Consider the following 14,894-nt stretch of genomic DNA (forward strand, 5'->3'; position numbering starts at 1 on the left):
TGAGGTGAGGGCCGAGAGGGGGGACGCGATGGAGCTGAAGCCTCTGATGAAGCATTGGTAGAAGTTGGCGAACCCCAAGAAATGCTGCAGCTGCTTGTGTGTTTCTGGGGGGGGGGGGCAGGAGGTGACAGCAGAGACCTTGGCATGATCCATCCGCAGGTTGTCCTTTGCTATGATGTATCCCAGGAAGGAGACAGAGGGTGCATGGAACTCACACTTCTCCGCCTTGACATACAGGGAGTTGTCTAGGAGGCAGTGGAAAATGGCTGGACGTGGGTGACGTGTTCCTCTAGGTTGTGGGAGAAGATCAGGATGTCGTCCAGATAGACGAAGACAAACTTATTTAACATGTCCCGTAGAAGGTCATTGACAAGCGCTTGGAAGACTGCCGGGGCGTTGGCCAAACCGAAGGGCATCACCAGGTACTCGTTATGACCTATAGGGGTGTTGAAGGCCGTCTTCCACTCGTCTCCGTCTCGGATGCGAACCAGATGGTAAGCATTTCTAAGGTCGAGCTTGGAGAACACCGTAGCCCCCTGGAGCACCTCGAAGGCAGAGGAGAGTAGTGGATGGGGGTAACGGTTCTTTACTGTGATGTCGTTCAGACCTCGGTAATCGATGCAGGGCCGTAGGGACTTGTCCTTCTTGCCCACAACGAAGAAACCTGCCCCAGCAGGTGACGAAGAGGGTCGAATGATCCCCGCTGCTAAGAAGGACCGGATGTACTCCTCCATGGCTTGTCGCTCGGGGGCGGAGAGGGAGTTCAAACGTCCCTTGGGGGGTGAAGTGCCCGGAAGGAGATCAATGCTGCAATCATTGGGACAGTGAGGAGGCAGCGAGGTAGCCTTAGCCTTATTGAAGACGTCCCTAAGGTCATGGTAGACTGCAGGGACCCCGGAGATGTCTGAGGCTGGAGCAGAAGCGAGGGGGGAAGGGAGAAAGACAGGTCAATCCCCAGTCCCGGATGGAACAGGTAGACCAGTCAATGTTGGGGTTGTGCCTACGAAGCCAGGAGTGACCCAGGATGACAGGTTGGCTGGGGGTAGGCAGAAGCATGAACCGGATGGTCTCCCTGTGACCCCCCGGTAGGAGCATGTGCACAGGATTGGTTCGGGTAGTTACCCTCCCCAACACGTGTCCATCCAGGGCTCTGGCAGAGATCGGCGATGGTAGTTTCTCAGGGTGGAGTCCCAGCCGAAGGGCAAGGAACCGATCCATGATGCTCTCGTCAGCCCCTGAGTCGACGAGGGCAGTAATGGGATGGGAACTGGAAGGCAACAGGAGCCCACCTGCATGGACTCCGGATCCCCCATCATCAAGGGAGCGGTTGGGGTCAGAGGAAGGGAGGCGGGGATTACTGGGGACCAAGGGCGAGAAGGGCTGCGTGGCGGAACCTCAGCACGTCTCAGCAGGCGGGGGGGTCCCTCTCTGCCATTCAGAGGTGCCCCAAAGACGCGCCCGTCCAGAGAGATGATTTATGGTGTAAGCCACCTGGGCTTCTTCGGAGGCGAAGGTGAGCGGCTGAAGGGAGAAGATTATTGAGCAATTGCACAGGAAGGTGTTGCAGGTGGTAGGTTCACCATAGTAACGTTCGGGGGCTCATGGGGCAGAGGGGTGGGAGTTTCGGTCGCCGCTGGAGCAGGAGGGGTGGCGGTGGCGCCAGCCTGGACGTTCGCCAATTCCTGGCGAACGTCTTTTTTGTGCCAGGTCTTGCTGGGCCTGAGCTGTGGCTGCCCTGGGAGTGGCCATCACTTGCTGCAGCAGCGCGTTCTCCACCCGGGAGATGCGGTTGTCCGTCTAGGCTGAGTCCATTCTTGGCCAGATTGTGCTGTAAGGGGGGGGGTTAGGCAGAACCCGAGTGCACATAGACGACAGTTGTAGGACAGTTTCAAGGATTTATTCTGGTACAGGATCGGGAAGACAGAGAGCAGACAGTAAAGTCACCGACAGGTGGGCAGGGATAGGAGAGGACTGTTATACGGGGAGCACAGGTGAAGGTGGTTGGCTTAATTAGGGGAGATCAGGGTGGCAGGCAGGTGAATGGGTAAAACAGGGGCGGACCATGACACAAACAAACTACACACTATAAAAAAATGCTATTGATGGAAGGAGAGCAGTGTCGAAACATATCCATAAAGCAAAATCACATTCAGACACTTCTAGATAACTTCCTAGACCAAAACTTTCAGTGCAACAACGAAGGGATCAACATGGCAGTAGAAAGCCTTAACAACATATTTGACATCTCAGCCTTACAATCAAACCTGAAGGTCTCAAACAGTCAAACTAAGAACAAAAACAACTTTAACGATAAGGGGTTCAACAACGAATGCAAAAACACTAGGAAAACATTGAGAAACCAAATCAGTCAAATCAGAAACACAGGGACCCAGACAACAACATTATCCGTCTAAATTATTATGAAACCTTATAACAATACAGAAACACAACAAGAAGAAAAAGGGACCAACATGCTAGGAACCAGATAAACCAAATTGAGGAATCCATAGACTCAAACCATTTCTGGGAAAAATTGGAACAAACTTAACAAACAAAAAGGGGAAGAATTAAGCATTCAAAATAGAGATTTATGGGTAAATCACTTCTCCAATCTCTTTGGCCCCATTGTAAAGAACAAAAAACAAACACATATACAAGATAAATTACAAACACTAGAATCAGTTATTAAAGATTATCAGAACCCACTAGACTCTCCAACCACATTAAAATAACTACAGGACAAAATAAGTTCTCTTAAACTAAAAAAGGCATGTGGTGTTGATGGTATTCTAAACTAAATGATAAAATATACAGATCTCAAATTCCAATTGGCAATTCTAAAACTGCTTAACACTGTTCTTAGCCCTGGGATCTTCCCCAATAATTGGAACCAAGGACTGATAGTCCCAATCCACATAAGTGGAGATAAATTTTACCCTGATAACTACAGTGGAGTCTGTGTCAACAACAACCTTGGTAAAATTCTATGTATGATTATAAATAGCAGACTCCTTAACTTCCTGACTGACAATAATGCCATAAGCAAAAACCAGATCGGCTTCTTACCAAATTATTGTACAACAGACCATATATTCACATTAAGCACCCTCATTGACCACCAAATAAAACAAAACAAAAGCAAACTATTCTCCTGCTTTGTAGACTTTAAAAAGGCCTTTCACTCAATTTGGCACGATGGTCTGTTGTTTAAATTAATAGAAAAGGTGTTGGAGGAAAAACTTACGATATCATAAAGTCCATGTAAACAAACAACAAATGTGCAGTTAAGATAGGAAAGAAACACACAGACTTCTACCAACAAAGCCGGGGTTTGAGACAGGGATGCAGCTTGAGTCCAACCCTGTTCAACATATACATTAACCAACTAGCAAGGACATTAGAATAGTCCCCCGGCATAACACTGGTAGACACCAAAATCAAATGTCAGCTGTTTGCAGATGACCTGGTGCTGCTGTCCCCAACCAAAGAAGGCCTACAGCAGCACCTAGATCTTCTGCACGGCTTCTCTTAAACATGGGCCCTAACAGTGAACCTCAGTAAAACCAAAATAATGATATTTGAAAAAAGACCCAGCCTCAACAAATACACATTCCACCTAGACACTGTTACTCTAGAGCAAAAAACTATACCAACCTCGGAATAAACATGAACGTCACAGGAAATTTAAACAAAGCTGTTAAAGACCTGAGAGACAAGGCACAAGGAGGGCATTTTATGCCATGAAAAGAAATATCAAACTAGACATCCCAATTAAGATCTGGCTAAAAATATTTGACACAGTGATAGAGCCCATTGCGCTCTACGGCTGTGAAGTCTGGGGCCCACTCACCAACCAAGATTTTATAAAATGGGACAAACAACAAATTGAAACTCTTCATGCAGAATTCTGCAAATCAATACTAAAAGTCAAAAGAAAGACACCAAATAATGCCTGCAGAGCTGAATAAGGACAATATCCAATCATTATTAATATTCAGAAGAGAGCCCTAAAATTGTATAACCACTTTAAGGAAAGCGACAGCAACACACTCCACAACAAGGCTCTTACCCACAGAGAGTTACACCCAGAAAAGTGTCCCCTTAGCCAGCTTGTCCTGGGAATCTGTCCAAACCATATCAATCAACACATCAGGCAAAACCAAATTATAAGAAAACAAAAGGAAAAGTATTTGGCACATTGGATAGAGTCCACCAAAAACCAGTAAATTGGCATGCTATTTGTCCCTTAACAGAGACTACACCATGGCAGAATACCTGACCACCATGACCGACTGTGACGACCCCGCCTACTTATTTACTACTTATCTTCCTCAAGGTGATCAGCTGGTGCCATCAGCTGGATCTGGAGCACCTGGGACCGGTGCTCCAGCCGAATAAAAGAGCAGCTGATTGCCTGTTGTTGTTCGCTATTCTCTGGCCCTCCTTGCAGGCGTCCACACCTTTTTGGTTTTGTTAAGTTATGTTGCGTATGGAAATAAACCTTCATTTTCTATTGGTTATGCACAGTCTCTCCCGTTTTTGTCATCGCCATTGAGCCGGGTCATGACAAAATGGGGGCTCGTCCGTTCGTGGGCTGACGGATCAGGGTGAGTATCAGGGTCGCTCACTTAATTTATGCCAGTAACAAAAAGCCGGTTGGCAAGTGTTGTCCTCAGCGTGTGGATCATAGTGCGGTGCGGAGTTTTCCCTTGTAGGTATAGCGGCGTTCCCCTTTGGGTTTGTTGCGGGGGTTGTGGTAGTGTTGTGGCGGCATAGTGGTTAAAGCATTGTCTTGGGAGCATGTCCGTGATTTCGGGGGAGTTGCTGGCTTGCTAGTCGCTTCCCCGGGTCAGCGGTCTCTAGTGCGTAAGTACCCACCACTGCCCGCTGCATGAAGACTAGCCGGGAGTTTAGTTAGGGGGTTGATGTTTAGATAGCGGGGGAACTCCAAACTGGGATCCTCTTAGTGCGCGCGGGGATACTTCACTGTCTTGCTGGTCCTGTTCGGGCATAAAGGTGTGTTTTGCTTGGTCCTGGTGGTTTTGAGATGGCTGAATGTGAAGCGTTTATGGCGGCTCCGTCAGAGGAGGCCTTGGACAAGTGTACTAAAGAACAGTTGTTGAAACTGTCTGATCATTATTCGGTGGCCGTGATAGATAGGAAGCGTAAAGAAGATGTTAAAATTGCATTGAAAGTAAAACTTGTTGAACTGGGAGTCCTTACGTCAGGTCCGGTGTCAGCTTCTCCACCTGCCGTAAGCATGCCTTTTCAGACTCAGGGGCTGACTTTTGAGCAGCAAAAAGAGCTCCTCTCGATGCAGTTAGAACATGAGAAATTTAAGTGTGAAATGGAAGCTAAAAAACTAGAGCTGGAGGAGATCCGCCAGCGGGAGGGTTATCGTCTGGCTGCTGAGAGTCAGAGGGGGCAGGTGTCTGGGGTCGGTGCGCGGCCCTTTGACATAAACAACTTGCGGCTGTTGCCACCGTTTAATGAGAAGGATCCTGACTAAATATTTGTGCTGTTTGAGCGTGTTTCTGCGGCGAGGGGCTGGTCTGATGAAGACTGTGCTCTGCTGCTCCAGTGCGTCCTCACAGGTAAGGTGCAGGGGGCATATTCGTCTTTGAGCGCGGCTGATAGCGGTAGTTATTTTAAAATAAAATCTGCCGTGCTGAAGGCTTATGAGCTTGTGCCAGAAGCATATCGCCAACGTTTTCGGGCTTGGGAAAGGGAAAGTGGCCAAACCTATGTTGAATTTGTTCGTGATTTAACTACCCATTTTAAACGTTGGTTGGCTGCGCTTGATATCGCTACTTTTGATGATTTGTGTGAGTTAGTAATTTTGGAGCAGTTTAAGAATACGCTACCTGGTCTGATTGCGACCTATATTAATGAACGGAAGATTGCCTCTGCTGCAGAAGTGGCTGTGTCAGCAGATGAGTACGTTCTGCTCCATAAGGGCGATGTGAGAGAGCGCACACCCGGCCGCAATGATTCTGGCTGGGGTGGAAACAGGCAAGGTGTTGCGGCGGCTGACCAGATGCGTTCCGGGAAGTCTGGCATGTTTAGATCCGAGTCTCACTCATGGAGCAGTTTTGACAGCAGTAGAAGCTGTAACTATTGTCACGAGGAAGGACATTGGAAGGCAGATTGCCCTGCATTAAAGGCTAGGCACCAGGTATTGTGAAGAGTTGGTTGGTATGGAAAAGGGATGGTTGGTCGGTATGGAGATGAGTTGGTTGGTATGGAGATGAGTTGGTTGGTATGGAGATGAGTTGGTTGGTATGGAGATGAGTTGGTCGGTATGGAGATGAGTTGGTCGGTATGGAGATGAGTTGGTCGGTATGGAGATGAGTTGGTTGGTATGGAGATGAGTTGGTTGGTATGGAGATGAGTTGGTTGGTATGGAGATGAGTTGGTCGGTATGGTAAAGAGTTGGTCGGTATGTGGGAGGAGGTGCGGCCCTTGTGGTTTACACAGATCATAATCCTCTGACCTTTTTAAGGTCATTGCGGTGTCCGAATCAGAGGTTGATGAGATGGGTTTTGTTTCTGCAGGGATATGATCTTGATATTTGGCATATCAAAGGGGTGGATAATGTCATTGCCGACGCGCTGTCAAGTGCTCCTTTGCCATGAGTGAATGTGACTAGTGATGCCATTTCATGCTGTTTGTGTTATGTTCTTCTGTCTGTTCTCTTAATTTGCTTCTCAGGTACCAGGGTTGCTGAGGTCAGGTGGAAAAGGAACATGACATGGGCAGGGTGGAGGTTATGTGTTTTCTTTCTTAGATTTATCTTATCTTTGAATTAATATATTTTTGGGGGGGACAATTTCAGGTCAATTTGTTTAGTGCGTGCCGGTGTTCCCTTTGGGACACCGACTTTATGGGGGGGGGTGTGACGACCCCGCCTACTTATTTACTACGTATCTTCCTTAAGGTGATCAGCTGGTGCCATCAGCTGGATCTGGAGCACCTGGGACCGGTGCTCCAGCCGAATAAAAGAGCAGCTGATTGCCTGTTGTTGTTCGCTATTCTCTGGCCCTCCTTGCAGGCGTCCACACCTTTTTGGTTTTCGTTGGCGGTTTTGTTAAGTTATGTTGCGTATGGAAATAAACCTTCATTTTCTATTGGTTATGCACCGTCTCTCCCGTTTTTGTCATCGCCATTGAGCCGGGTCATGACACCGACACAAAACTGAGGAAATCCTTGACCAGATACAGACTCAGCGAACACAGCCTGGCCATTGAGAAGGGACGCCACAGACAGACCTGGCTCCCAAGAGAAGACAGACTGTGCTCCCACTGCACACACAACCAACTAGAGACAGAACTGCACTTCCTGACTTCCTGCCAGTCATACGATGACATCAGGAATACACACTTCCCACAGATTACAAAGGCATAAAAGGGGCCCTATCTTGCATCCGGCGCAAGTGACTTAGTCACTGGCGCATGTGTCGTTGCTAGTTTACAACTGGCGCAGAGCGTTCTTTTCCCACCACCGCCACTCGCCGGTAAATTAGGGATTGATCATGCGCCCCAAGGGGCGGTTCGGCGGAAGGAGGAGGCGTGTTCTGGCGCAAACGGTATTTTGCCGTTTCTGAATACCATTGCGCTACTGACCAGGAAATACCTGGTTTAAAGTCAGTGGCGCGTTGTTCAGATGCTATTTTAAGGGCGCATGCATACATGCGCATGCGATGCTTACGGATTGCTTGTGCACCTCGCGCATACACTTTGCTTCTCTCATCTACACGGACAGCAGTTCCCATTTTTGTAAACCATACATAATTACAAGGAAAATAAAATATTACCACACAAGGAAAATCATTGTGGTGTCCATAAAGATAAAATAAATAGGCATAAATCTAGCGTACACATTTACCCAAATTATTCACGCGAATTGTAGCAGGCGTAATGACGGATCAAATTAACCTGGTTGACCAATAGTGGCAAGAGACATATGTAGGCTATATAATGACACCTGTCAAAGTGGGTTGTCCGTCAAGAATCAGGAACCACAATTCTGAAGACTGCGAAATCACCTTCTGTAAGTCCATTTAAAACCTTACTCTGCATACCAGTTAAGTTGAGGTTGCTCATAATTTTTCTATTGCACAGTGGAATGGAATACGTCCTGGGACCGAGGGTCAGACGTCGGGGGAGAGGGTCTACCGGCCCAGACACACCTATCTCTCCGTGAGTGAGGAGGAATGCAGCCTGACCCGTCAGGCTGTCACAGATATCTGCAATCTCCTGGCAGATGAGCTGGGGACTGATGCACGCTGTCCCTATGCCCTCCCCGTTGCAGTGAAAGTTACAGCGGCACTGCATTTCTATGCATCTGGGTCGTTCCAGCATCCCCTTCTATTGGACGCATTTCATAATCGGCAATAAGTTCGGCTATACATGCAGTTACGTCAGGTCTAGTCCGACATGCTGGGGAATACATCAAATTCCCCGTTACAACAGACAGCCAGGAAAGAACAAAGCAGGAGTTTTGGACCAAGTGGGTTCCCTGGCGTCCTTGGTGCTATAGACTGCACCCATGTGCAGCTACGTGCCCCATCAGTAAACGCACTCATATACATAAACCGGTAGGGAACTCATTCGATTAATATCCAAGTCATTTCCGATGCTAATTGTAGAATAAATCATGTCTTTGCTAATTACCCTGGCTCAAGCCATGACTCTTTCATATTGGCAAACTCGACCATTCCTGCCATATTCGAGGGGAATCCTCCCTTGGATGGGTGGCTGTTAGGGGACAACGGCTATCCGTTGAAGACATGGCTCATGACCCCATTTCTTATGCCAGCAACAGTGCGCAAAATTGTATTCAACAGGAAACACACACAAACACGCAGTGTAATTGAACGTACATTCGGAATACTGAAAATGCGCTTCAGGTGTTTGGATAGGTCAGGTGGTACTTTACAGTATGGTCCTCAAAAAGTCGCAGCATTCTTTGTGGCATGTTGTGTTTTACACAACATTGCCATGAATCATGGATGTGTCGATGACATTAATGAGGATAGATTAGAGGACTTAAGGAGACGTGATGCTGAACTGCATGTGCCGATGCCATTACGTCCAAATGCCCCAGCAGCAGCACGGGAGAGGAGAGCTCATCTGTCAGAGGAGCTGCATCGTATATAGTGAGGTACGCAAACTAATGACATCTCCGCTCTATTGTTTAGCTACATTGTACAATTATTACCATGCATTCATAACCTTGTGATTCAGAGAAAGTGAGCCCAAAACATCGGAATGTCCTTGAAACATTTTTTATTCGACTTGTCCAAATGTTCGTAGGCGTAAATGAAAAAAAATAATACAAAACGAAAAATGAAAAGTTGCAAAGATTTGAAGGAGATTTAGCTGAAAAATTAATTATTTTCTCACTCCTCTGAACCTTTCTTGGCGTGCGCCTGGCAAATCCGCCATCATAATAGCAATCCGCCATGGAACAAGCGCCGATCGCTCTTAAAGGGGATGCGAGAAAACGCTCTGATTGGTTCTTTGCACGTTACGCCCAAACCACACCTACGGGTAATTAGGCTGCTTCAGACCAACCCTTTTGACACTTGCGCCGCGGCGCATGTGTCATTTATCCGCCTGTAAAATAGCGATAGCGCCGTAGAACCGCCCACAAAGCTACTTGCGCTTTGCGCTTCCCACTTGCGTTTCAGACCGTTAAAATAGGGCCCAAGGACTTCAAAGACACTCCAGATACTCACAAACTGCCATACCTGTTGGGAGAAGTATAACAATGTGCGAGCGCAGCAGCAAGATTCGTCACCTGTTGTGATGAGGGAAGGACCTCAAACTCCCCATAGACTCATCCCCTGGACTCACTCTGCACACAATAATTGCATTAATCCTCCGTAATGTAAATACTGTGTATTTAGAGTGTATCTTTGACTTATCTGTTTATACGAGATACTGTAATTTTTGTAATTTTTTTATAATATTGCACATTTTACTTTTTTAAGTACATTTATAGTATAACATTTGATATGTATAGATATTTTGTATTAAAAGGTTCATCCTTAATATTATTATAATATATACCTTTTTTTACTTTTTATTTTATAACGCTGTTTATTTTATTGATCCCCTGCTTTTGGCAATGCAAATGTACATTTCTCATGCCAATAAAGCTTTTTTGAATTGAATATAGAGAGAGAGAGAGAGAGAGAGAGAGAGAGAGAGAGAGAGAGAGAGAGAGAGAGAGAGAGAGAGAGAGAGAGAGAGAGAGAGAGAGAGAGAGAGAGAGAGAGAGAGAGAGAGAGAGAGAGAGGAGAAACAGGAGAGGCAAATAAACAGTGAGACTGAAGAGGTAAATTATAACATCTTAGGTTAACAGTCAGTGTGTCCCCATAACTGATCTTATTGCTTTGTATGCTTTTTTTTTATTTTTGCAGGTGACACAAAATAAACCACAATGCCCTGTCAGACCCCCTGCTGTGACCAACTGGAAACCAATGATGACATCTTAGGTTAACAGTCACTCTAATATGTGTCACCATAACTAATCTTTTTGTTTTGTATGCTATTCTCACTTTGCAGGTGACAAAACATTGACCACAATGCCATGTCCAACCCCCTGCTGCGACCTACTGGAACCCTTAGGTAAATAAATAAGTGCATGTTGCATGAAAGAAGGATAGTGACTTTTGTTCATCCCTTGTATGGAGTATCTCATTATGTGATATAAGGTACATTAGACTGGTAGATGCAGGGCCCCCCAAATTATTCTTTGTCTGGAGTCCCCAAAGAGCTAAGACCGCCAATGTGTAGGAGATTCATGATGAAAGGGCACTGGGGAATTTACAATATTGGCATAAAATGTGTTTTCCTGATAATTGAAAGTTTTCATATGAAAAAATTAAAGAGGTTTGAGGAAAGATTATTGTAGTCGGAAAAATACAAATAAAAGTGCTACAATTTGTTGGCATGCATGTCATTGGTGATGAGAGAGAGGGGGTCAGGAATAGAAAACAAAAGCCGCTTGGGAAAGAGAGTGTTGCGAGTGTAGTACTACTCTGTCTCTGGGACACGCTGAGATTATGGATCCTGTACCCTGGACTACATCGTCGGGGGGGTACACCATCGTCATTTGATAACACCCTGGCTATCAATCCAACAATGTAACCTCCCTGTACACACACACAAAATCATGCCAGAACCAGGCCCAAAACGTCCTCCGGTCTGGGGGAGAGAGATGCGGCCAGAATCGATCAAAATAAACGCCAGACCCGGACCCCTTGTGAAGAATCAGATGCCGGATTTGAGAAACACACTATTCAGTTATATCATTTTAATTCCATTGTTGTTGATATTCAAACCACCCGCTGTTGATAGATACAGTAGAAACAAGCTCAATGGTAACTTGCCCTGAATGACCTTTAAGTATAACAACGGTGAGCCGAAGTGGCGAACGAGAAGTACTGGAAGAATTCAGACTGTTTCAGTACACTGTCAATCCCACAAGAGAGAGGAGGGCAAAAATATTATTCATTTTTTCCATTCATAGCACCAATAGTATAGTAGTTTGTGCGATACATATTTCCTATCCCCTTATTGGTTGGCTAGATAATCTCCCCATGTCCTGAGCATTATGATACAATATTAGCGTCTGTACACTAACCCCTGCATAAAGCTCCGACCTAGACTCAATGCTGCTTATTGGTGCCCGCCCAACAATTACAGTGTTAAAACCAGACGAAGATGTGAAGACAGGAAGTGGCCCCCCTAACCCTGATCACAAAGGATAGGTGCTTATGCTAGCGCTGCCAAGATGGCCGCCCGACGCCAACAGAACCCACCGATAATGACGACAGGACCAGCTCACAATGACAGCTCGTTAAACATAATTTCTGGAACCCAGTGCCTAATAAGGACAACACCATAATTAGATTGATGCGTCGCGTGGCAAACAACCTTAACAGGACTGTGTATGCATGTCGCTAACGGTGCTGATTGCCCCGGTGGCATACCTCTGGAACATAACTAGCCAGAGTGAATACATGAATATGATATGACTGTATTGTCCATGATGCTTGTTCACTTGCAGGTCACTTAAGGAAAATGTCCACCGTTATGTCAACGGTGGAGGGCCAAGGGCCTGGGGGTTCAATTGCACGTGCGGTTTTACTTCCTGCTTCATGCAGTGGGCAGATGCTATCTCGCGCTTGTCGCCCCACTTATTTGCGTAGAGTCTTTCTCTACTGTATATATCACAAATTGGTCTGACGGTTATTTTCAGATTGATGGATGTGCCTGCTTATGGGAAATTATATAATTTGTGAATAAGGCCTGCATACATCTGTAATAACTGTTTTATGTTATTATAGATAACCAAAAGGGGGAATGTAATGCAACACTATTCTGAATTGCATTATCCTTCTAAGCATTTCCCAGCAACACCCGGTTGTAAGAACACAAGGACAGCGTGTTCAATGCCTATCATTTTCTTCCACCATTATCTCGCTAACGAGCATATCTTGCTATCCTTGAAGAATGAAGTATCCTGCAAAGGCGTGAAACCAGGTAGAGAACCACTTTAACCCCATGATCTGGTCTCGGTCTGCTCAAGAGGAGTCTCTTGTATACATAGATTAAATACTCTTCTAAGAGTCACGGATACTGTGTCCTACGTCGTACACCCTTTCCTCATTATTTTTCCGTGACCTCAAGGGAGAACGTCATGAGTTCACAGAGAGATGTGAAGGATCATTCTGGATAAGGACTGAGGACAGACCACTGCTTAACGAAGCGAATGCGTCCGCATCTATGCTAGGTGCTACGTCACTATGGCTGCTAGGCTACGTCATTATCGATGTGGCTTTGCTGTTGTGAAACTATAACGTGTAGTTTCATGCTGGGTTTATAAACATGGACCACCTTGTGAAATGTGTTACTTCCTAACCAAAGTTGGACTTCAAATAAATAAGGGATATGCTGTCGCAAATGTGAACTGAAATGGTTATCGCATTAAGAATGGTAGCTCATACCCACCCTCCTGTCAACTCATATTTATCGTCCCAATTACTATAATTGTAAGAAGATATGTTGTCAGTTTTTTTATTGTGTTGTGCATTGCTTTCAAAGTTTGCTACCGCAAGGAATTGTGGCATCATATCCTTTATTTTTGTAAAGGATGGACCAATTCTCCCTATGCTAAAGAAGATAAGCAGTCCCTCCAGAAAAACGTGATTATGCGATCGCATAATTCAACGCATAATCCGCCAAAGTCTGCATATTCATGCGGGGGCTGCATTTTTTTCAAATATGCCGGACTTTCACCACATAAATTGCAGATTTCTGCGCAAAATATGGGGGCTTGCATGATTTCATAATCCGTGCATTTTTGTTGCAAAAAAGTCACATATATCTTAGCAGAAAGTTGAAAAAAATTGCATTTACTTCACACAAGAGCAGCCATTTCCCCCTGTTGCCATGGGAACGTTATGAAGTGGCGTAATTACGCGACGTGAACGTCATCGAAAAGCTGCACTTTTCGCAAGTTCCCGCAGTTTTTGCAAGTTCCCGCAATTTCATTGCATAAAATTGCATAAATATGCCGCATATTTCAGCGCGTTTGTTAGGAAAACGTGCCGCATAATCAAGGATTTTTTGTCGTAAAAATTGCAAGAAAACGCCACATTTTTCTGGAGGGACTGGATAAGAAAGGAAGCATGGAAGCACTTTTCCTCAACCAGCTCTCACCATGGATGCCACTTAGATTCTTTCAGGCCGGTTCCCTCAGTGAGGAACCCTCCTAATTGAAAAGGACTCTCCGACCAGGGCCAAGGACCAGAGAGTCAGCGGGGACACCAGCGAGGACTGATGTCCTGTGTGTGTGTGTGTGTTTGGTGTCACTCTCTTTGCTGTTTCAACCTCAATTAAGCCGATAATTGCAAAGATTGCTGAACGTTTACTTGTAATGAAGATTTCAGTGTTTCTTCAAACATCTTCAATCAACCTGTTTAAAGACACGTATGTCTTGTGTTCTAAAGACATGTATTCTGGGAACCCATTTCCCCGCCAATGTCATGCTGGGACGCCAAACCTTTCATTTTTTAAGTTTTACATTCAACTGTACTCACCTTGACTTCCTTATTGTCTCCTTTACCAAGTTCAAGTGGGAGGGGCATTACATCCCAGCCATAACAACAAATAATTTAAATCTTCACGTTTGTGAAGTAAAAAGAAAAGTGATGTTATTTTTACAATGTACTCCCGCCGCACAAACCGATCTTTTGTGTCCCAGTTAAATCAAAGCCGAGCCGATATTTTGAGGACGCTTCGAAATGAGCAGCACTTTAGGCAGCTGGCTCCAGCGGCGGTAATCGCTGGTGCTCTTGAGCGGTCAGTCATTCTCCACGGGCCCCACGAGTGCCACTTCCTCAAGGGATGGCGCGTTCGCTTCATTAGCACCAAGAGGATCTTCTAAAAAATGTCATTGTGCGGCGCCCCGACCGACACCACCACCATCACCACCTCCGCTAACACCACCAGCACCAGCGGTACCCCCAACACAACCACCACCGCCACCACCACCTCCTCCACCCCCACCACCACCACCTCCATCACCACCATCTCCGCCACCACCACCACCTCCACCAAAACCATCACCACCACCACCAGCGGTACCCCCTACTCCTACAGCACCACCACCACTACCAACACCACCTTCATCACCACCACCACCACCACCATCTCCAACACCACCTCCGCCACCACCACCACTAACACCACCATCGCCAGCACCACCGCCACCACCACCGCCACCACCAACACCTCCACCAACCCCACCACCAACCCCACCTTCAACCCCACCACCACCAACACCTCCGCTAACACGCCACTCCCCCGCTCGGAGCCGCA

Source organism: Gadus macrocephalus, chromosome 4, assembly GCF_031168955.1.
Source record: "Gadus macrocephalus chromosome 4, ASM3116895v1".
Classification (NCBI taxonomy): Eukaryota; Metazoa; Chordata; class Actinopteri; order Gadiformes; family Gadidae; genus Gadus; species Gadus macrocephalus.